A 25,370-nucleotide genomic window follows, 5' to 3' on the forward strand; every position below is an offset into this window, starting at 1 on the left:
AGGACGAAAAAGACACCTTTGATGAACCGCATAAGGGTTAATATTTTTAACAAATATATTCCCTACATCCTCCTCTGTAAAGTTGCCAAAGACACTGTTTACCTAAAATGCAAGGATTCCAGGATATCTTAACTCGAATATTTTTTTTTCATAATCTATTCAGTTTTTCCAATCATTTTGAAAAAATTGAATTTTGTTGCACAGAGTTATATAAGGAAGTATACGTTAAAAGGGTTTTTGTATTAATATTTTATTAAAACAAAGACTATGGGATTAAGGGAAAAATTGGCGATGTTTATCAAGGGATAAGGCAGTGAAGACTATAGTTTCGGATCTCGCCACAGATCCTCATCAGTTCCCATGTTTCTTGTTTCAGCCCACAAGTGCGAATTTCTGAAACATCATCCTAAAATTTTAAAAATCCCTTCTAATCACTTTAGACTATAACAAATTATACCAAATTCTGTACTATTTAGTACCTGTTCATAGCATGCATTTCCAAAGCCATTTCCATATCTTAACCCCACATACCAACAATGACGCTAAGAACAAATTTTAGAATTCCAGCTCTAGTCCTACACCCGATACTACATTTACGAGGGCAGTTCGGAAACTTCTTAGTCTAGCACAAAAAGCGCGGTATAAACAGAAAAAAACAGTTAAGTGTTTTGGAAACTTCCATCCCTGTTATGAACACATGTTAAATTTTGTTTCTATCTGGCAACTCCTTTATATAGAAACAGGTGTTCAAAAACGACGCATCCGCAATTTTTTACAATGGAAAAATTAGAAATGCCTGCTGTCATTAAATATTTACATAAAAAAGGTTTATCGGGACAAGGAATTCATAATGATATGGTGAATGTGTTAGGTGAACGTGCTCCTTCATATGCAACAGTAAAAAATTGGGTTGCTGAATTTAAACGTGGTCGTACAAGCATTAAAGATGAACCACGTTGTGGACGTCCAAAAAACAACAACAACAGAAATTGTAGCCAAAGTGCATGATATGGTATTAAATGATCGACGAATAAAAGTGCGTGAAGTTACTAATATCATGGGCATCTCAAATGATCGAGTCCATTTAATTTTGCATGAAGAACTACAGATGAAAAAGCTTTCTGCAAGATGGATGCCGCATATGTTAATAGCCGATCAAAAACGAATAAGAATGAACATTTCTCAAGCTTGTTTGGATCGTTTTAAGCGAAATAAAATGGATTTTAAGCGTCGTTTCATAACTGTTGATGAGAAATGGATCCACCACTACACTCCAGAGATATAAGAACAATCCAAACAATGGACTGAAGGTGGAGGAAGTGCCCCAAAGAAGGCAAAAACAATTCAATCGGCTGGTAAGGTTATGGCAACGGTTTTTTGGGACTTCAAAGGTATTTTATTGATTGACTATCTGCAAAAGGGTAAAACAATAAATTCAGAGTACTATTGCAACCTTTTGGATCAATTAAATGTACAAATTCGAGAAAAACGTCCTGGCTTACAACACAAAAAGATAATTTTACATCAAGACAACGCACCAGCGCACAATGGCTAACATCAACGAATTAAAGTACGAGTTGCTTGACCACCCACCTTATTCTCCTGATTTAGCTCCCAGTGACTTTCATTGATAGGCTAAGAAGTTCCCGAACCGCCCTCGTAGATCAGTACTTTCGACCACCGTGCGTCGTCCAAACATACGTTGGTTCTAAATCCATTATTTCGGTGAGGCACATTTTGGTCGTATTTTGGTCAATTTTAAAAAATATCCAAAACTTTTTTTTGATGCTGTATTACTGATTTTTTGTACATAGGTAAAGAAAAAATCGTCATTCCAAATATGTTTTTGTAACCAACTTTGACCGTTGCGCGCAAAAGATACGACCGTTTTAATTTTATTATTTAGAAAAAAGTTGTTTTCGAAATAGTCAGACTTAATCCGATTCTCATTTCCAGTCTATCAGACCCCAGACCCAATTATAGTACCTTAGATATAAAACATAATTGCAAATTTCCGAAACATCATCCTAAAATTTTAAAAATTCTCGCTAACCCCTTCACACAATAACAAATTATACCAAATTCTGTACTATTTTCAGGGTTTCAATGCTAACGCCATATTAGCAAAAGCACCGAATATTTGCAGCTTTGCCTGCTAAAATTTCTTCGAAATATGTTTAGCAGCAATGAACTACGGCAACATGTAGCAACAAATTTCACAAAAATATTGCTAGCGATGCTGATGCTATTTGATATTGTCGCTTTAATAAAAAAGCATCGCACACGCATACTCATATTTTGCAGCACACATGATCAACACATATCAGAAAAGAGAATCAGCAAACAATTGTTTTTGAGATCAGGGTTACCAGTGTAATGCATTCAAAATCACGATATAATTAATTCCACTTTTTCGTTCAAAGGACATGTGAATCTTTGGTGAAGCCGTTCAAAATATATTTTTTTATTTTTAAACAATAATAATTAGTATTCTTTAGGTTTTACCATATGATGGGAGCATTTTGACATTAAATGGCATATTTTTTATTACTGCGTTGGCAACTCTAATGACAAACAAGTAAGAACGGCGTTAAGTTCGGCCGGGCCGAACTTGTTATACCCTCTACCACAAGTTGTATTGAAGTAAAATAGAATAATTAGTTTCCTTTCGTGTATGAAGAAGACTTAATACTAAATTTCAGCAATTTCGGTAAAACAATGTGAGGCACCATTCTATGGGGGCTACTCCAAAACGTCGATCTATACCGACAAATTTCTGACGGAAAGTTTTTAGGCTCAAAGAAGACTAAATACCAAATTTCCTATATTTCGGTAAGAGAATGTGGCTAAAACTTAAAAAATACCGAAAATCAAGAAGTACGCTTCTATGGGATATAGGAAGACGTGGACCTATACTGATAATACTCTTCTGGTATATTTTATTTCTCTTGGAATACGAAATAACGAATTTCAGCCAATTCGGTTGGATATTGTCGTCACAATCTTCAGTATTACGAAAATCGGGAGGTACCGTTCTATGGGGGCAATATCGAAACGTGGACCTATACCGACGAATTTTAGTCAGAAATGGGACAATAGGAAAGCGTGGACCTGTACAGACATATTTCTGGCGAACAGTTTTATATCAAATTGAAGACTAAATACCAAATTTCATTTCCGACAAAATTCTGGGGGAAAGTTTTATACCCCCAAAGAAGACTACGTACCAAATTTCAGCCATTTCGGTGTGATAATGAAGCTAAAACCTTCAAAATACCGAAAATCGGGAGGTACCGTTCTATGGGGGCTATATAAAGGTGTGGACCGATACCGACAATATTCTGGGGAAAGTTTTATACCCCTAAAGAAGACTAAGTACCAAATTTCAGCCATTTCGGTGTGATAATGAAGCTAAAACCTTCAAAATACCGAAAATCGGGAGGTACCGTTCTATGGGGGCTATATGAAAGTGTGGACCGATACCGACAAAATGCTGGGGGAAAGTTTTATACCGCTAAAGAAGACTACGTACCAAAATTTCTTCCATTTTGGTAGGATAATGAAGCTAAAACCTTAAAAATACCGAAAATCGGGAGGTACCGGTCTATGGGGGCTATATCAAAACGTGGACCTATATATCCCATTTTCAATACCAACCATACAAAAAACATTGTTCCACAACATCCCATACGGGACAAGGGAGACTTCTCTCATATCAATGAGTGCACCCCGATTCATATTTAGCTCAATGATATGGGACCTACTGTTTATCGCCGAGTCCGAACGGCGTGTCATAAGACACCACTTGTGGAGAAGTTTTTCAAGGCTGAATTACTCAGGAAATGTCGCCAACATTACTGAGGGGTATTTTGCCACCGTTGAAAAATGTTTGATGTTGCCTGGCCGGGGAATCGAACCCCCGACCTTCTACGTGCAAGGCGGGCGTGCATACCATTGCACCACGGTGGCACCCATCCTGCAAGTAATAAAAACTTCCGTACCAAATGTTGACTCTCTATCTTTAAAATTGCTAGCTGTATCTTGATTTCAACAGACAGACGGACGGACAGACGGACATGGTCAAATCGACATAGAATTTTATGCTGATCAATAAAATAATAATAAAAAATATTTCGATGTGTTACAAACGGAATGACAAATTTAATTATACCCTCCATATGGTGGAGGGTATAAAAACACCCTCTCAGGCTAATTCGCTGCGACGAATGGTCACCCGACTGCTAAATATGAAGCGTGGTTGTCGATTATGCCTAACGAAAAAAAGATTAGGCGTAAAAAACGAAATAGGCAAAAATGTACAAAAATAAATATGCGTTCGGTTGCTTATTTAGGCGTGTGTGTCAATATTGTGTAGCAGTTGAAGTGTACAGCTAATGCTAATGTTTTTAGATGCTGTATTAATAGTATTAATTCCACATTTCAGTATTCCAGCTCTGTCCGTTTGCTCAAATCTAAATAGTACCAAATTTAGTACTTTCGTTACCTGTAAGTACGAATTTCCAAAACTAGCACAATCCTAAGGCCAACAGTAATTATATTTTCAAATTTCATCATTCCAGCTGTTTCGTCCAATACCAAATGGTACCAAACTTAGTATCATTTAGTACTCTTCGTACCCATAATTACGATTTTCCAAAACATCCTCAACCCTTCACTATAACAGTAATCTTAATTCCAAATTTCAGGATTCCAGCGCTATCCGTTCACACAAATCCAAATTGTACCAAATTTAGTAGCATTTCACATCTTTCGTACCCATAAGTGCGAATTTTCACAACTCACTTAGTCCTACACTCCAACAGTAACCTTAATTCCAAATGCTACGATCGTTTCGCTGGTGGTTTAATTCAGCGGATGCGAATGGCTAGAAGACAAATACCGATTTTGATAACTTCTATTTATACAAACATTATTGCAAATTTGCAGATATGAAGTATTTTTGAAGCTTTTTTCTTATCAAGTCAACCTAGTGTAGGGTATAATATCATTTCTCAATGCATGAATTGTAATGCCTTCTATTTCGGAAGTTTGATATGATAGATAGGCAATGGTTTAGAATGCTAGGACCTCGACAACATTGTCGCCTTGTTGGAGAGGACCCAGGTTCAAATCTCAGCCGGGGCAGGACGAAGGTCATTATTTATGAAAGTTTTTAAATTTAGTATTTGTATGTAAGTCAAGCTTAATCTCATATTTGTTGTTTTCAAATTTAAAAACAACAAGTTTAAAGTGGGATGTAGGTAAAACTGATTACTTTAGGGGATGGCAGAGAAGACTAGTTTCGACCAACGCCACTTGGACTCATCAGCTCTCTTAGTTCTTTATATTGAAACAGAGAACCCTTCCCCAATTTTATGACGACTCGAGCTCAAGAAGTGACTGAAAAGACTGATGAATTCGTTTAAATGCGAATTCAATGCTTTGTTTCAATACTTGAACTGATGAGTCCAAATAGTAAGTAAAACACACATCTGAACAAAACTGCCAAAGTAAATCTAAAAGTTTTTTAATAATTCGTCAACTACGCACAGTGGTTCAGAATCGTTTTTTCCTGGTAAAAAAATCGACAGACAGACGACGGTCTAGCGGTGGTAAAGGAATTCAAGGTCAATGTTAAATATTTGATTTTTTTTCATATTTTGCATAAAAATATTAGTTTTTTGAGGTTTTCATATATTCTAACAATTTCAAACAAATTTTTTAAAAAAAATTTCAAACATTTTTTTCTAAAAAATAAAACATTTTTTTCCAAAATAGAAAAAAAATACTCCTTGGGTTTTTATAAAACTCTTATTAAAACTCATTTATCAAAAAATGTCCATTTGTGTGAAAAAGCTATAATTTACATATATGGGAAACGGTATGGAAAAAAAACATATTTTTGTAATTTCAAAACAAGTGAGCAAAGGCTATAGTCGGGACGGGGCCGACCATGTGATACCCTACACCACTACCCCTGTGCATAGGCTTTTCACTGGTAAACATTTCGTTTAGGGAATATAAACCGACTACCACTAAAAATAATATGCCTCTTTGTCTCAGGGACCCCCATAAGCAACCTAAATTTCGTGACCATCCGATCAAAATTACGACCTGTAGCTTGATTGCAAAAAAATGGAAGAATTGAATGCATTACCGACTATTGTGGTATCTCCCTTGTTTGACCACCTTCGCCAACCTGCTTTACACCAATGTAAAGGTAATATTTTCTTCTTCCATTGACAGGCTTTGTCGTTGGATACCCCTACTAGAAGCCAATATATTCACAAAGAAAAAAACTTTGAATTTGTCTCCAAATGAGTTTTTCCCCATTCCGATCCCTAAATATTATCCGGCTACCACCAAAATCAATAGACTTCTTCCTATGTGTGACCCGCTATAACTTCCAAAAGATTCGTGACGATCCGATTAAAATTGCGACCTGTAGCGTGATTACAAACAAATCGGAAAATGGGATGCATTACCTACTATTGCGATATCTCTGTTGTTTGAGCAGCTACGACAACCTACTTTACATCGTTGTAAAGGTGATATTTTCTACTTTCCTTGCCAGGTTTTGCTTTTGATATACCTCTTAAAGAAACAGAGATATTGGCTTTGAAATAAAACGTAGACCTTTTCTCCAAATAAGTTTTTGCCCATTCCGACTCTTGAATATTATCCGACCATCATTAAAATCAGTAGGCTTCTTCCTCTGTGGGACCCCCATTAACCCCTAAACTTTCGTGACGATCCGATCAAAATTGCGACCTGTGGCGTGATTACAAAAAAATCGGAAATGGGATGCATTATCGACTATTGCCATATCTCTGCTATTTGACAACCTATGACAACCTAATTTACATCGTTGTAAAGGTGATATTTTCTATTTTCCTTGCCAGATTTTGCTTTTGATATACCTCCTAAAGAAACGGAGATATTGGCTTTGAAATAAAATGTTGACCTTTCGCCAAATAAGTGTTTGCCCATTCCGACCCCTGAATATTATCCGACCATCATCAAAATCAATAGGCTTCTTTCTTTTTGGGACCCCCATTAACCCTAAAATTTTCGTGACGATCCGATCAATATTGTGACCTGTAGCGTGATTTCCAAAAAATAAAAAAATGGGATGTATTACCGACTATTGCGATATCTCCGTTATTTGGTTACCTACGCCGACCTAGTTTGCATCATTGCAAAGACGGGAACTTCTACTTTCATAGGCAGGCTTTGCTTTTGGAAAATTTTCAACCAAAGCTGTGATATTTGTCAATATAGTTAAAATCGCAAAAATGAAAATTGGGGTTTTATTTGCTACTATTGCGATATCTTCGTTGTTTGATCACCTACGAGCATCTACATTACATCATTAGAAAGGTGATATTTTCTGCTTTCATTGTCAGGTTTTGCTTTTGGTACACCCCATTTAGAAGCTGAGATATTGGCTTTGGAAAAAAACGTTGTCTTTTTATCCACCTAAGTTTTTTGCCCTTTCCGACCCCTAAATATTATCCGACCATCACCAAAATCAATAGGCTTCTTCCCCTCCGGGATCCCCATCAACATCCAAAATTTCGTGACGATCCGATCAAAATTGCGGCCTGTAGCGTGATTACAAGGTTTAGATGGACAGACGGACAGACGGACGGACGGACGGACAGACGGACGGACACACATAGCCAGATCGACTCAGCTCGTCGAGACATTCATTTTGATATATATAAGTATGGGTCTACGACCATTATTTCGATGCGTTACAAACTTTTTGGCCAAAACCAACTTATAATACCCTCCCCACATAGTGGTGTAGGGTATAAAAATTAAAAAGTATTAAAAGGACGGAAAGTGACGTGTACAAACGTATATATGGACTGAAAGAGGACACTCCCGACCATCATTCTGTGAAAACATAACTTTGTTCCAAGCCGTGTAAACGCCACGGTAATTTGTTAAAACTATTAAAGGCAACAATCCTACCTTCCTAAAAAAACAATGAACACAATGTCTGTTATAGTTTCTGAGAAATACCTGTTTCTTTTTCCAGAAATTTGCAAAAATTACTTGAAACATTTTTCGTCTTTAGGAGCACGCCACGCCCACACCTTCCAATATTTTCATCTAATTATACCCTACACCACCCTGTGGTAAGGGTATTATGTGTTAGTGCATTTGTATTTAACATGCCTAAGGAAAAGAGATTGACCTATAGTTAGAGCTGACAAAAAATCGATGGCACTATCGATAATATCGATTATTATTTAAAAATTCAATATCGATAGATAGTTTTGCCTATCGATATCATCGGAATAAAAACCCCTAACCTAAAATTCATTGAAATAAATAGATATTTCGCTGCTTTTCGGTTATGTGTGTGTAGAAAGTAAGTCCATAGTCACACGTACACATTTTTCGGTAAAGTAAAATGTATTTTTTTATAAAATAAAAACAGTTGTTTATTCTCCTTTACATTTCTGTGAACTACTTTTGCAAAATTTCAAGAAAATCATTGACATTTCCGCCATTTTCATCTCCAAATTAATGGTGATGACAACTTAACGATAATATCGATAGCAATCGATATTTTAAAACATTATATCGAAAATATCTAATGTTGGGAATATCGATGGTTTGCCAGCTTTACCTATAGTTCCTTCTAGGGATATGCATAGAATCACTTTCTGAGTCGATTTATGCATGTCCGTCCGTTCGCAACGTATAGGTCGCATTTATTGTTCGATTTGGCTGAAAATTGGGGTAGATCATTTTTTTAGCCTAATGAAGAACGCTGTTGAAAATCGGTTCAGATTTGGATATAGCTCCCATATATATTTTCGGCCGATTTGAGGTATTTGATGCACCAAACACGCTGTATCTGTCCAATTTTGATGAAATTTGGAATGTCTTACGGAAGTAGGTCTATAGATAAATGTGCCAAATTATATCAAAATAGGTTCAGATTTAGATATAGCTCCCATATAAATTTTCGGCCGATTTTTGGTATGTAGTGCACGAAAGATGTTATATATGTTCCATCTCAATGAAATATGGAATGTGTGACGGTGTTTGGTCTAGAAATATATGTGCCAAATTATATCGTAATCTGTTCACATTTGGATTTAGCTCCCATATATATTTTACCTATTCACAGTGGTGTAGGGTATCATATAGTCGGCCACGCCCGACTTTGATCCTTTCCTTACTGTTTTTTTTTGCTTTCCATAGTTTCAACATATTTCCTATCAAATTGCGTATAGAAATTTATAAACGGTGACAACAAATGGAGGTTTTGGCCAGGAAAATCGATTTCTGAAGCACTCTGCTATGCATATTATTATATTTCTTCTTAAAAGTATGATAAACATATTCTTATAATATTTAGGTCCGCCACTCCTGTTGTTTTCTTCCTTACACAAACTGACTGAAATTTACTTTTACTTTCAAATCACCAGTCTGACCCTTATCATGTTCTCTTTTTCATAAAGCCACATTTGTTTAGGTCAATATTTTGCAGGTTCTACTGCAAATTCTTCTTCTTCTCATTTAAATGTTTAACAGTTACATCAAAACATCGAAGATTTTCATTATTAAATTCGCAATCAGGGGTCAAGTATGTTCAAATATCTATACCCATATCCATAATCATTTAACACCTTAGTGCGAAAAAACGCCTTTATAACGTCTTTCACTTTCTGCAAAAAATATATAAAAGCAACGTTGGAATAAATTTCTAAGGCAGTAGTCAAACATACATTCCGATTAGAACATTTTGCATATTTTGTAAAACAAAATATATTAAAGAATATTTTATTTGTGAGAAGGCAAATTTTCATTTGAACACTTTTTTATTGCGCAAAAAACTTTATACCCTCCAACAAAATGAAGACATCAGTGAGTATTTAAAATGTGGATTAACAATAAATATAAATATATATAAAACAATAATAAATATTTAAAACAAGTAAGAACAGACTATAGTCGGACGGGGCCGACCATGTGATACCCTATACCACTATCCCTGTGCACTAGCTTTCCGGGCTAGCTTTTGATAATTTACCAATTTTCACACAAAAGTTTTGATCAATTTAACCCGCTAAATATTATCCGATCATACCGTTGACTTGCACGCTACTTCTTCATCTCAAACCAAAACTACGTTTAAAATTTCGCGCCGATCGGACTATTATTGCGACCTACAGAGCGGCTACAAAATCGAGCAAAAATTTTGTTTTTGGTCCATTTCATCCCTTTAACATTTCACGATCATCGCCAAAAACTAATCAGTTCTATTCTGGTCCAAACCCGACCTCCATACTAAATTTCGTGACAATCGGTCCATAATTGCGGCCTCTAGCTTGATTACAATTTTTAATGGACGGACAGACGGACGGACGGACGGACACACATCGCTAAATCGCTTTATCTCGTCGAGATATGAAGTTTGGTATACCACATGAGGGGTCTACGACGAATATTTCGCGGCGTTACATGAATTTTTGGGAAAACAAACTTATTATACCCTTTTCCACATTGTGGTATAGGGTATAAATATGTAAATATTAATAAGTAACAATAAATATTACTAATGACAGAGACGAAATTGCATAATCTGTAGAGTGTTACCAAAGTTTAGTTGGAACGTAATAACCCAGAAAAAAGTTTGCCTCCAAAGAGGCAGTTAAATGATATGTACAAGTGATCTGGAAGTGCATCAAATTATGCATTTTCACTCATGATTTTTACAAGAGCGTGACTACGGAAAGAGGTACTCCATTGCATTGCATTTTAACTGACCTTTTGGCACTGCATTTTAACTGACCCTCTGGCACTGCATTTTAACTGGCCCTTTGGCATTGCATTTTAACTAACCCTTTGGTGTAGAATAGGAGGCAGTCCAAAGCACGTGTTTTGATACAGGCATTCTGCGGAAATTGTGCAAGCCATTACAAAATATGCCAGAACAAATGAAATGCATTATTTGTGTAAAACAAAAATATTAAGAACTTTATTTCATTAACACAAATTATGAAAATTCTCCATTGAATTCAATTGCAAACATGCGTGTTTCCTCCGCTCTCCATTTGTTCCAAGCTGAACTGTTTTTGCTTCATTTGCTAAATGGGTTGTCTTCCCATCACCAGTTAAGATTTCGACATGTACTCCAACAGCACTCCATTCGGAAATTTTCTTCTCTTGAGTTACCGGAGAAATGTTCACAAATGAAATATTATTTAGTTTGTATTAACAAATGTTTGAAAATGTTAACGCGCTTATCTCTTATTGGAAAATGTATGCCGTGCCTGTAGAGATGTACAAACTGATTTATATACATGTAGGGATCTCTAACAACTGCTAATAAAATGTAGCGAACGGATTGCCTTTTTATACCCTCCACCATAGTATATTAAGTTTTCATTCTGTTTGTAACACATCGAACTAATCATTTGCGACCCTATAAAGTATATATATTCTTGATCAGGATAAAATTCTAAGACGATCTAGCCATGTCCGTCTGTCCGTCTGTCTGTCTGTCCGTATGTCCGTCTGTTGTAATCACTCTAGCGTCCGCAATAATTGAGATAGAGTGCTGAAATTTTGCACCCGAGGGTCTTTTTACCATAGGCAGGTCAAGTTCGAAGATGGGCTATAACGGTCCACTTTTTTGTTATAGCCCCCATATAACGGTACCTCCGGATTTGAGGTATTTTGACGTTCTTCGCCACATTTGCAGATCGAATTAGCTAAAATTTGGCACTTAGGGTTCCCAGTGATCAACAAACTTATATCCCAAAGGATATGGGCATAGGTCCATGTTTTGGTATAGTCCCCATATAACGGTACCTCCCGATTTTCGGTATTTTGAGAATTTTAGCCACAATTTTTAACCGAACTATCTGAAATTTGACATTTGAGGTTCTCAGTGGTCATGAAATATCTCCACGAAACATCGTCAACATAGGTCCATGTTTTGGTATAGCCCCCATATAACGGTACCTCCAGATTTTCGGTATTTTGAGAATTTTAGCTACAATTTTTAACCGAACTAGCTGTAATTTGCCATTTGAGGTTCTCAGTGGTCACGAAACATCTCCACCAAACACCGTCAACATAGGTCCATGTTTTGGTATAGCCCCCATATAACGGTACCTCCCGATTTTCGGTATTTTGAGAATTTTAGCCACAATTTGTAACCGAAATATCTGCAATTTGACATTTGAAGTTCTCAGTGGTCATGAAACATCTCCACCAAACATCGTCAACATAGGTCCATGTTTTGGTATAGCCCCCATATAACGGTACCTCCCGATTTTCGGTATTTTGAGAATTTTAGCCACAATTTGTAACCGAAATATCTGCAATTTGACATTTGAGGTTCTCAGTGGTAATGAAACATCTCCACCAAACATCGTCAACATAGGTCCATGTTTTGGTATAGCCCCTATATAACGGTACCTCCCAATTTTCGGTATTTTGAGAATTTTAGCTACAGTTTTTAACCGAAATAGCTGTAATTTGACATTTGAAGTTCTCAGTGGTCATAAAACATATCCAACGAAATATCGTCAACATAGGTCCATGTTTTGGTACAGCCACCATATAACGGTATCTCCCGATTTTCGGTATTTTGAGAATTTTAGCTGCAATTTTTAACCGAACTAGCTGTAATGATCGGTATTTTGAGAATTTTAGCTACAATTTTGTCTATTCAAAAATAATCGTCAATATAGGTCCATGTTTTGGTATATCCCCCCATATAACTGTATCTCCCGATTTTCGGGAATTTTCAGTGGTCACGAAATTTCTTCACTAAAATTCATCAACATGGGTCCATTTTTGAGGGTCTACATTGTTTTGATGAAACTACCCTCAATTTGACTCTTGAAGTTCCCTGCAGCTATAAAACTTTTCCGCCAAAAAATTTAAAGATAGGTTGACTCTTTGATATAGCCCCGTAGGTGGTATCTTTCACCTAGCTGAACACATTTTTTTAGAGTAGATCAGATAACACTGTGCAACAAAATGGAGGTGAAAGTCTGGGGCACGGAAAATTCCTCTTGGGGAAGATAGGCCTTGGTGAGTATATTATGAACCCCGAAGGACAGATCCGCCGTGAGTCGAACTTCCGCGTTATGGCGTGATGAAATTTTTGTTAGAGACCCTGTGGGCCATCAGGAATTAGCGTTATATCTTTGTTCACTGTTGCTTAAGTGATCTACAAAAACAACAAACAAAGATATAATGCTAATTCATGATGGCTTACAGGGTCTCTTGCAAAAACTTCATCACGCCATAATGCGGAAGTTCGAATCACGGCGCATCTGTCCTTCGGGGTTTTTAATATACACACACCAAGGGCTTTTATCTCTGTCCCAACATTTGTGTTCACAGTGTAATTTAAGCAATAGTGGGAGGCAGTAGGAGTCTAACTATTGGCCAAAAGTTGTTCCACCTAAAATTGTAAAAGGACCCTAATTATTCCATTTTAATTAAGACTATTTTATGGTGGAGGGTATAAAAAGTTCGGCCCGGCCGAACTTAACGACTTTTTACTTGTTCACGACTCCGTTTGGACTGCATCCGGATGCTGTTAAATTGTGAGGAATTGGAGTGCCTTTTTCACGACTCCGCTGAACTGCATCCGGATGTTGTTAAAATGTGACAAGTGGATGTGATTCTTTGGATTGCATCCAAATGCCGTTAAAATGTGAGGACTGGAGTGCCTTTTTCACGACTCCGGTTGAACTGCATCAAAACATGCCGTGACAGAACTAGTCCACATTGCACTACTTCCAATTTATTTTGCTGGGAAAGTTTTGCTAGAACGCATAGTGGTCCCACTTGATGGGAAGGTGCGACAAAAATATTCCTAATCGTCGGATCAATTTGATTTTTTCAGTAAATGCTTAAAATAAGCCAAAAAAGCCATATAGCGGTACCAACCGATTTCCGGTGTTTTGAAGCTTTTATCAATATTTTCGGCTCGAATTGGGTATAATTTGATATTTGAACCCAGTAGTCAGAAACATTCTGCATAAACAATTTTGGACATTGGTCCAGCTTTTGGTATAGCCCCCATACAACGGTACCTCCCGATTTCAGGTATTTTAAAGTTTTAATTTACATTTTCGGTCCGAATTGGCTGCACTTTGGTATTTGAAGTTTTCATTGATCGGGAAACTTTCCCATCGCAAAGTGTGGACATAAGTCCTGGTTTTGGTATAGCCCCCATATAACGGTAACGTCAGATTTCAGCTTCCTTGAAGTTTTTATCTACATTGTCAGGCTAAATTGGCTGAAATTTGGTTATGGGGTTCTCAGTGGACAGAAAACGTTTCCGCCTGATATTGTGGACAGGAATGGAAACTATTCTATCTGAGGTAAGAATATTTCATAGTGGGGATGAAGAAAGGTTCGGGCAGGCCAAACTTAACATTTTTTCTTGTTTTTCAGTTTGTATAGAGAATCATATGAATATCAAAAGCAAAACAAAACAAGTAAGAAAGTATCAGTCGGCTCTGCCGACAGATATATACCCTCAGCCTATGTGAATTGAGACTTTCATCTACGGACAGATCGAATGTATTTGGGGTCTTTTCAGAATTTTGGTGCCCTTTTTGGACATTTGAACTTGCCGACAAAAATGTGGATTAGGATTAAAGTTCAAAAGTGTTGCGGAGGAAATACTTGAAAGAATGGACCGACCATTATGGAAGTGGATCTTATTTTGGGAGTCATATATTTTCGATAGATATCGCGACCACTAGTCATTTCAATGTGTCATCGTATGCCAGGAAGCATGGACTTGTCCCCGGAAATTATAATATCGCTGTAAACATTTCCAAAGGATTTTCGAAGAGACCCTAAACTGCACTTTGATACAAATTTTGAATATTTGTGGGGAGGTACCCTAAGGAGAGGACCGATATGGGCCGTTTTAGAAATTAAACAAAAGTTGGACAAAATATTAGGAGATCCAAAGTTTGGGATAAATTCGTTGCTGTCGTATATACCATTTTAGTGACTTTTTTAAATATTGTTGGGGACGTACCGGAAGTTGTAGACCGTTTTGCCCATCTTGGAACTGAAACTAAGTTTGGACATAATATAACGAAGGCCAAATTTTGGACCAAATCGGTTGATCAGTTATCGTGCTCTCCAACCACTAGATATGCTGCCATGGCGGTTTTTACACCTTTCGGGCTGTTTCCTCAAGAAGTGTGGACTTGCTCCTAAAAAAATTGTACCATCGTATTGGATGCAGCGAATGCAAGTTGCATCAACAAAAATTAAAGTGATTCGAAAGCAGGTCTTAAAGTGAACTTATCCGAAATTGTGTGTGGAAGGTACCCGAACGAATAGACAAATAAAGTCTACATTCAAAGTAATTGATTTGGTCCAAACTTTGTACGTTGTGACAAATATATTCCAAACTTCGGCTATCCATTTCTGCAAAAGTTTAATGGTTGATAATGTGCAGTTAACGGGCTGTTCTAAAATGGTCATGGAATATTTTGCCATGTCAGTTTTGTTGTCCTGATTACAAAGAGGTATTTTTTCTGATCCGATTTGGTCGAAACTTGTACAACTCGTTTGTTTCTTCTAAGGGTAAATAAATGTGAAATACAGACAACTATTTCCGGTTCCTCGATCAATGAATCAACGGCTTGATAATTGTTTTGAAAACTTCACCGAAGGTAGTCCCTGTGGTCAAGTCCATGCTTTCCTAGTGATTGATCCTCGTGGGCAAATTCCATGTTGGACTATGACGATCCATTCATTTAGTAAAACCTCTGCAAGAGTTTAACACTTTTATACTTCAATCCACTTTAAGGCGGGTAGTCCTAGTGCTCATGAATACAACATTACTGTTTTCCGCGAGAATGCATTTAATTTCATTATTTAGGCATTCTTTGTGGTTTCTATTACAACGTATTTGGACTCCAAATATATTTGGAGGAAATCTGTTTTAGACAACTTGGAGTCCTGTAAGCCCTGTCAGTCCGATGCACACGATGGGTCTCTAACGAATCATTTGTTACATGATTTCCATACTAAGTTTCAGTTCTCCTTCGTGTACCTTCTCTACGATATTTCAAGTCTAGTACTTAATGGTCAATATCGAACAACAACTTCGATCGTATATGTGTGTGTATTGAAGAAGGATTCTGTGAAGACCAGAGACACTAGGCTAACTTGATAGTAAAAGGCTTCAAAAATACTTCACAATTGCAAGTTTTCAATAAGTTTAGTATATACAAGTTTTCAAACTCAGCCTTTGTCTAGCACCACATCTAAATATGTCTGATGAGCTGGCTTAAACCACCAGCGAAACGATCGTAGCATATTGTTTGGATGTGTGTGGACTTCGCTAGATATCCTTACTTACATAGTTGGCCCATTACAGAACATTTGTTCCATAGACCGAACTAAGAAAAGATCTCCATTCCTCTCTGTTTTTCGCTTGACTTTTTGGAATACCGCGCCTTTTCATTTCTTCATCCATTTGTATGCTCCATCGTGGCATGTATTCATACGCCTTTTTAGCGGGTTCATCATCGCTCATTCTCATGATATGGCCTAGCCAACGCAATCGTTGCATCTCGATACGTTTAACTATATTCATGTCTTTGTATAGCTTATAAAGCTCGTGGTTCATACGACGTCGATATTCACCGTCAACGTAGATCTTTCGAAGAATTTTCCTCTCAAACACACCAAGCACTGCCTTATCTGCTTGCGCAAGTACCCATGCTTCGGAGCCATACGTTAGAATGGGTAGTATCAGCGTTTTGTATAGTGTTATTTTTGTCTGACGAGATGTGGCCTTGTTTTTAAATTGCTTACTTAAACCATAGTAGCATCTGTTGGCCAATACAATTCTTCTTATTTCACAACTGATGTTGTTTGTTGTGTTTATGGCAGTGCCGAGGTAGACGAAGTCTTTAACTACCTCAAAATTGTAGGAACCACCTTCCACGGTTGGTCCGAGCTCTATGGACGCTTTGCGCGTCGACACCATCAATTTGGTCTTTTCGCCGTTTACCGCCAGAACCACTTTCGCAGATTCTGCTTCGACCTTCCTAAAGGTATCAGTTACTTCCTTTACTGATCGTCCCATGATGTCTATGTCTATGTGTATATTGAGTAGACTTATGCCTCTATAGTTGGAGCATACAGCCTTATCTCCTTTCTTGTGGACGGGACATAGGATGCTCAGGTTCCAATCGTCGGGTACACGTTCTTCCTGCCAGATGGTGCTAACTAGCTGATGCATACTCCTTATCAGCGCTTCGCCTCCGGTTTTAAACAGCTCGGCTGGTAAGCCATCGGCTCCTGCTGCTTTATTATTCTTCAGCCGGTTGATTGCTGTTTTTACCTCATCTTGGCCGGGCGGTATACATTCTATACCATCTTCTGGGATTGGATCTGTGGTATCATCATCTTCGCTACTATTGGATACCAGCAGATTGGAGAAATGTTCCTTCCATATCCTGAGCACGCTATCTGTATCTGTTACCAGATTACCTTGCTGGTCTCTACAGGAGGATGTGCCTGTACCAAAGCCATCTGTTTGATGTTTCACTCTTTGGTAGAATTTTCGGACTTCATTCTGGCTCCTGTACATCTCGATTGTTTCACACTCCCGCTTATCCATTTCTCTCTTTTTCTTGCGGAAAAGACGTTTCTCTTCTCTCCTTTTCTCCCGATATCTCTCTTGTGCGCTACGCGTTGCTACTGATTGTAAAGTAGCTCTGTATGCCGCATTTTTCTCTTCGGTAGCAGCACGACACTCCTGGTCATACCATGAATTCCTTTGTGGAGGTCTCTGGAATCCAAGTATGGATTTTGCGGCTGTTTGCATGGAGTGGGCAATATTTCGCCATTGTGTTGTTATGTTATCGGGACAAGGAGTGCTCGCGTTAAGCAATTGGGCTAGTTGAGTGGAATATGCTGTGGCTATCTGTTGTGTTTGCAGCCTATCAATGTCCAACTTCCGCGTTCTGTCTGTTCGTGCTTTATTTGCAACGTTTAGACGGGTACGTACCTTTGCTGCAACAAGGTAGTGGTCCGAATCAATGTTTGCGCCTCGGAACGATCGTACATCCAACACGCTGGATGAATGTCTTCCATCTATTACAACATGATCAATTTGATTACTTGTTCTTTGATCTGGAGACAGCCAGGTGCCCTTATGAATATCGAGATGATTAAATCTGGTACTGCTAACTACCATGTTTTTTGCAGCTGCAAAGTCTATCAGCCTCATACCATTGTCAGATGTTTCACTGTGGAGACTGAATTTCCCGACTTTTGGGCCAAAGATATTCTCCTTTCCAATTTTGGCATTAAAATCGCCTAGAATGATTTTAATGTCATGGGCAGGGCAACTGTCATATGTTTCTTCTAAGCGCTCGTAAAATATATCTTTGGTCTGTTCGTCCTTTTCTTCAGTGGGAGCATGAGCGCAAATAAAGCTGATGTTGAAGAATTTAGCTTTTATTCGAATTGCAGCAAGTCTTTCATTCACTGGGGTGAAGTTGGATAACAGATGTTTTAGTCTCCGACTAACTACGAATCCGCAACCAAACTCATGCTTTACGTCATGGCAGCTATAATACAGTGCGTCACCTTTAGGTGTTGTTGTGACGCCTTTCCCAGTCCATCGTATTTCCTGTATGGCAGTAATATCGGCCTTGTATTTTTCAAGTACGTCTGCCAATGCGGAGACTCCACCTTCTCTATAAAGAGTGCGAACATTCCAGGTGCAGATTCGCAAATCATGGTTCTTAAAACGTTTGCGGGGTTCGTCAACTTTAGAGGGGTTTGCTTTTCTTTTCTTTCGTTTTTTCATAGTAGGATGTTTTTTCTAGGGGAGGGTTACTAACCCGACGCCCAAACCCAAGTTTTTAACGTTCTTATGGGTGAACGCGCGGCACATGTTAGCTCACTACCTTTAACGGGTGTTAAAGGCAGTTCCCCAGGTGACACCACGGGGAGGTCAGTGTCCACTTGAGATGAAAGAGGGACCAAGATAAATCCTGGGCTTTGCCATGTTAAAGCCGGTCAAGACCGTTGCTTGGTATCATTCATCCCCTACGTCAAAAATACTTCACAACTGCAAATTTTCAATAAGTTTAGTATATACAAGTTTTCAAACTCAGCCTTTGTCTAGCACCACATCTAATATGCCTGATGAGCTGGCTTAAACCACCAGCGAAATGATCGTAGCATATTGTTTGGATGTGTGTGGACTTCGCTAGATATCCAATTTTTAATAAAAGCTCCTTAGGTCATGATATCTCAATTAAATAAAACTCTCACAAATAAATAACAACAATTAAATAAAAATTCATAATATCCAAATTTGTTTATTCATTGTCCGGACGCATATCCACATGATTTCATTCATTTTTTCATTGGCCCTAAAAACTCAGTACGATAAAAATATTAATTTATTAATAATATATATTTTTGCAGTGGCCATTTGTGTTCTTCTTTGTACTGATGTGTGCTGTAATATTTCCTTTTGCCAACGCTGCACCTCAATACTATTATGATAGTGATTCGGAAGAAGATTTTCTTGGTCGTTCTTATTATGCACCCCACTATCATCAACATTCGGCATTGCGTTATTACCAAGATGAAGAACCGCATCATAAACGTTTATTTGTGCCGAATTTGTTTGGTTAAATTGTTGATATCTCTCTCCCACCTAAAATAAGTAGAATATAAGAAACTTTTGTAAATATAAAAAATGTAAATAAATAATAATATTAATTTTTTTTAAAGGTAATGTTAAGAATACAACAATAATATAATTATAATAATAAATAATTTATATAATCTTCAAATTAACTCTATGATGTGCTTGGAATAATTCATTATTGTTTACAAATTTAAGGGGTTATGGCCACTTATTGAGACGTTTTTTATGAATTTTTTAAAAGAAATCTACAACATTTTTTAGAAGATTTTGTTTTCATCTGATAGATCACACCTTGAGCTACTTTCGGGATTTTGTTGTTGTCAAAATTCTTTTTTTTAGTCTCTCGCTTAAGTACAAGCTGTTTATGTGTATAATAATCGCAAAAGACATATAAAAGACATCATCCAAAATGCCATTTTAAGAAAAACCGCGTTGCAAACTTCGATGTTACATAAAAATCACAATGAATTTTTTCTTTCTAACGCTTAGCTGATATGCAAATTTTTTCCGATCGACTCGAAGTTTGTGCAACATATTCTATTCTACCGGTACTTCAAAAGAATTAATCAAAAAATTCGATTTTGTAAAATTTGTAAGTTTTTAACTAACTCTCTCCCCCTATTTTTCATTGCAGACTGCAACTTTGTTCAACATTCTCTTGGTAATTTCGATAGCTTTTTCAACACTTCAAGTTGTCTCTACGCGATCAATATACGAGGATGCTATTCGGATTCATGCCAAAGGACTGGGTAGCGAACGCTCTTCAGGATTAAAATATAAGAAGAATGCTGTCAAGAATCGTCGTAAATTATTTGTCCCCAATTTATTTGGATGACTAAAAATATCTATTATGTGTTTTAAGAAAACATTTAATATATTAAATAAAAGAATTAAACCAAAATTAAAAGTGTTATAATATGTTGGAACTTTACCATATGGGTAATAAGACGTTTTTCCGTGCCGTTTTTCCTTTCGCTGGATACGAATTGTTGTTGTTGCTACTGCTGTTTTTGCTGTTACCTGTTTCTGGAATTTATCTGTTGTTGCTGCTGTGGACATTAAATATGCCATCTACTAGAACATTTATTTGTGGATCTTGTGACAAATCCGTGACAAAAACTCAAGGATCCATAAAATGCAACATTTGCTCTATTTATTTTCATGGAGTTTGTGTCAACCTATCTGACAAAGACCTTTCGGCACTTAAGGCAATAAAGAACAGTGCGTTTATATGCCAATCTTGTGATTGTAACATTGGTTATAATAATTCAACGGGTGATTTTGTTAAACTTAACAAGAAACTGGATATTTTTACTGCTAAGCATCATGATGAATTGAGTGATATCAAGGTGGCTATAGAAAACATGAACACCCAGATGACGTCATGTCTAGCAGAAATCAAAGCAGATATTTCTAAGTGTAATGATCATGTTGTTAGGGTCGAGAACTCTGTGTCCACCCTGGAGGAGGAAAATAAAGCCTTGTGGTTAGAAAATAATTCCTTGCATCACAGGCTAAATCGTTCAGATTTCCTCGTTAGTGGCCTGCCTGATGGCTTAGATGATTTAGTGGGTGTGATTATTGCAATTGCTGCTATTTTTGATGTGTAGCTAACCCGCCGTGACGTTGGTTTAGTTTGCTATATTAACAAAAAGAGGAATGTTCTTGTGAAGCTGAATTGTGCGGAATTTCTTGACCAAATTATGCGAAAATATTTCAAAAATCGTTCTCTAAAACTTGGAGATGTTTTACCTGATGTTGCTGGCAGAGTACGTAAAAATACTTTAAATAACATTTCCAATCGTTTCGTTTCGTATTTTCCATAGGAACAATACAAAACGAAACATAACCCTCGTTGGCCGAGCTCGCTGTTTAGTTTTGTTTTGTTTATATTCGTGAGTGCGAACAAAAGAAAAGCGAAAAGTACTCAACTCCACAAGAGCAGATAGAAAACGGAATAGTACTAAACACATGTGAATAAATCAAAAACGTTTGGTGGCTGATAAAATTCACTGTGGTATGCTGATTGGTGGTTCATAAAATTCACTGTTCACTGTGGTATGCTGATGCTATCTTATAGGGTTGTTAAGCAATCACATGTGTGTGTGTCTGAGTGTGTCATTGACAATACGCACGGCAAACGTTTCCCAAAAATACTTCTTGTTCCGGTGGTGAATGAAACAACTCGGCAAAGCATAACCGAAGTTACATTTCCACAATCGTACGGTTTCCATCTTTTTACATTGAAAAGTTTGTGTTTTTGTTTTGGTTGTGAGAATGAAAAGATTCAGAGAAGCTGAAAAGTTTTTGGCTTTGTGTGATTGGTACGGGAATCGTTTTGTTTGTTTCCGTTCATTGGTTGCTGGGGATATAAACAGTCGGTTATATTTAAACGACCACTTCTCTCCTGCTGCCAGCAAATTGAATTCTATTTGTGCTAAGCTTCGCAAACAGAATATTATAGCAAAATATAGAATATTAAACGGTGATAATGGCACCAAAGCCCGAATTATAATGTCAGACGGTTCTGCACTTGTGCGAGATGCAAGTGGATGTTCATCGCTGCTTACTGATCAGACTACAAACTCTAATTGAAGTTTTATCACTTTCCCTACATGCATATTTTTCATGTAAACCTGGATGTAGTTATTTTCCTATTGAATTCTTTCATATAGCCTCCTTGAGGTGTACATAAATATTAGCTTCATCTTGGTAAAGCATTATTGTCCATTCTTTTATAAATTCGATGTTTAATTTTTGATCTCACATTTTATTTTTAATAAGCGATTAGCTGTGTTAAGATAGTAAAGTTTTTTTTATATTAGAGATGAATTTAAGTTTTTATTTACTTTGCCTATTGCAATTATTGTTCTATATTTGGTTCCCCGCCTCTGCACTTTTTACCTATTTTGATGATTTCTAATGAAAACCTTGGTCCAATTGTAAGTGGTGACTCTTACTTAAAAAATTTATTGTCTCCTTATGTCAATAACTTAAATGTTGGACACTTCAATTGTCGAAGCATTCGGCCTATTACTAAGTTGGATGAGCTAAGAAACCTTGTGGGAAATAATACCTTTGATATCCTAGCTGTTTCTGAAACTTGGCTTGTTCCTGCGATTTTAGACACAGCGGTTTCTATTCCGGGCTACAACTTCGTACGTAGTGATCGCCAGACACCAGACACTACAAGAGGTGGCGGTGTTAGAATATACCTATCTAAGAATCTTCAGTTTAAGTTTGTTTTTAAAACGTCAGTTCGACATTGCGAATCACTGTTCTTAGAATTACAGTTTGGACATATAAAAATCCTTTTTGGTGTTATTTATTTGCCTTTAGGTGATATTGATTTGTTCGAAAGCCTCCATTGTGACATTCTTGCAGAATACAACAACATTGTAATTCTTGGTGATTTTAACAGCAATATGTTTGACCCTGCTAAAGCGACTCTGATCCGTGGACTTTGCACCCGCTTAAATTTGACAATTGTCCATAACTCTAGGCCTACTCATTTTAACATCGGTAGCGGTTCAACATCCTTAATTGACTTTATTTTAACCAGTGATTCTTCTATTATAGTTTATACTGGCCAAATTCAATGCCAGGCCATATCAGATCATGCCTTAATTTTTGGATCACTTTCATTCAGATTTAGCAGTTCTCCGGATTATATTGAATATAGAGACGTCGAAAATATTGACTGGAGTGGTTTATGGTCCTTCCTTGCCTCCTTCGATCCTAATTTGGTTTTTAGAAGTGTAGGTGTGGATGCTAAATGTGCCTGCATTAGTTCTCTTTTAAATTCTCTATTTTCATTTGTTCCAGTTGTTAGGAAGAAGATTAAATATTCAGTTGATCCCTGGATGATGTCAAGGGATGTTAAATTTGCTATATCTGTAAGGGATTTAGCCTTTTCGTCTTTCCAAAATGTTCAATCGCATGAAAATTGGCGTATCTATTGTAAATATCGCAATAGAGCAAAATCGGCCATTCGCAGAGGAAGAAGACGTCACTATTCCAGACTTTTTAGTGGATTAGATTCTCGTAGGTTATGGAAAGTACTTAAAGGTTCTGGATGTGTTGGAAATGATCATGATAATATAGATATTGATGTCGATAGCATAAATAACTTTTTCTGCAGTACTTCTATGAGCATATATACTTCGTCTCTTAATATAAATGATTTTCCAGATTCAGATTCATCTTTTTCTTTTCGTTGTATAGACGAATTGGAACTTGTAGAGGCTTTATGTGGAGTTAAGTCCAAATCAGTAGGTGTTGATGGGATTCCTATTACATTTATTAAGAAAGTGTTTCCATACATCTCTGAAGTCATGCTGGACTTCGTTAATAGCATATTAACTACATCTACATTTCCTTTATGCTGGAAAACTGCTCGAGTGGTGCCAATTCCAAAATGTCGTTCGGTCCACGAACCAAGTGATCTCAGACCCATATCAATTTTACCAGCATTGTCAAAGGTTGTAGAATCTATTATTAAGAAACAAATGCTACAGGCTTGCTCACATAAAATAAGCGATTCTCAATATGCTTTCCGTAAAGGGTATAACACCACCCACTTGCTTCATACCCTAACTGATTCTATTCGGAAAAATTTAAATGATGATAAGTGTTCTGGTATCACTAGACTTGTCAAAAGCTTTTAGTTCTATTGACCATTACCAACTTGTATGGAAACTTAAGTATTACTTTGATTTTTCCAAATCTGCCTGTAGTCTAATTCTTTCTTATTTAAAAGATCGTTGTCAATTTGTTATATTAAATGATGTTATGTCAAATACATATCCCTTGTTCTCAGGTATACCTCAAGGTTCTGTCCTTGGTCCACTTCTTTTCATTTTATATGTAAACGATCTACCGCTTCACACTAACTCTTCAAGGTGCTCGACATACTTATTTGCTGATGACATTTTCATGCTTTTCAATGGTTGTCGTGAATCCCCTAAAGCGCTTGAGAATGACATAAACATGTATCTTAATCGCTTTGTTGGCTGGGCAACCAGAAATTCTTTAAAAGTTAATCCGTCAAAAACTAAGGCTTTAGATTTTCGATTAAACAATCGACTATCACAATCATTAAATTTATTTATAGACCAAGCCAGAATCGAGTTTGTACAACAGCACAGGTGTCTGGGTGTTATAATAGATTGGGAACTTTCCTTTAAAAATCATATTGATGCTCTGACTGGGAAAATATATGCTACCTTACGTCGGATTTACTCTACGAACTTGTACTTAACTCAACATGTAAAACAAACACTGGCAAACTCTCTTTTGATGTCACAAGTTTTGTACGGTCTTGAGGTGTTTTCTGGGGCTATAGGAGCGCATATTGATAAGCTAAATCGGATTGTGAATACAATCGCACGATTTGTATATAATCTCCGACGAGATAGTCGTATATCAGCAGATGTTACTCGATTTCTAGGGTGTTCATTTGATAAGTTCATTAATTATCGCTGCTTAATCTTGTTCCATAATATTATCAAACATAACTCTCCATATTTATTAAGGATGTTATTTTCTTTTATACCTCAGAAACCTCAGATTTATATTCCCAGAATAGTTAAAGATATTTTTGCAAGATCGTATTTGGTTCGAGTTGCGAGAAGTTGGAATGTACTTCCTCTTGAACTGCTTG

The 25,370-nt window shown here is 37.0% G+C and overlaps 1 long non-coding RNA gene across 1 annotated transcript in view; it reads left to right on the forward strand.

The window, feature by feature from the left end:
• Positions 1-19,733, forward strand: part of LOC141406196 (uncharacterized) — a 46,554-nt gene extending 26,821 nt beyond the window's left edge. The window contains exon 5 of the long non-coding RNA XR_012413336.1: positions 19,480-19,733. This is a non-coding gene — a long non-coding RNA (uncharacterized lncRNA). The remainder of the gene's footprint in view (positions 1-19,479) is intronic.
• Positions 19,734-25,370: the final 5,637 nt, after the last annotated feature.

The sequence above is a fragment of the Musca autumnalis genome, unplaced genomic scaffold (genome assembly GCF_047663935.1).
Source record: "Musca autumnalis isolate F117 unplaced genomic scaffold, ASM4766393v1 scaffold_5, whole genome shotgun sequence".
Classification (NCBI taxonomy): Eukaryota; Metazoa; Arthropoda; class Insecta; order Diptera; family Muscidae; genus Musca; species Musca autumnalis.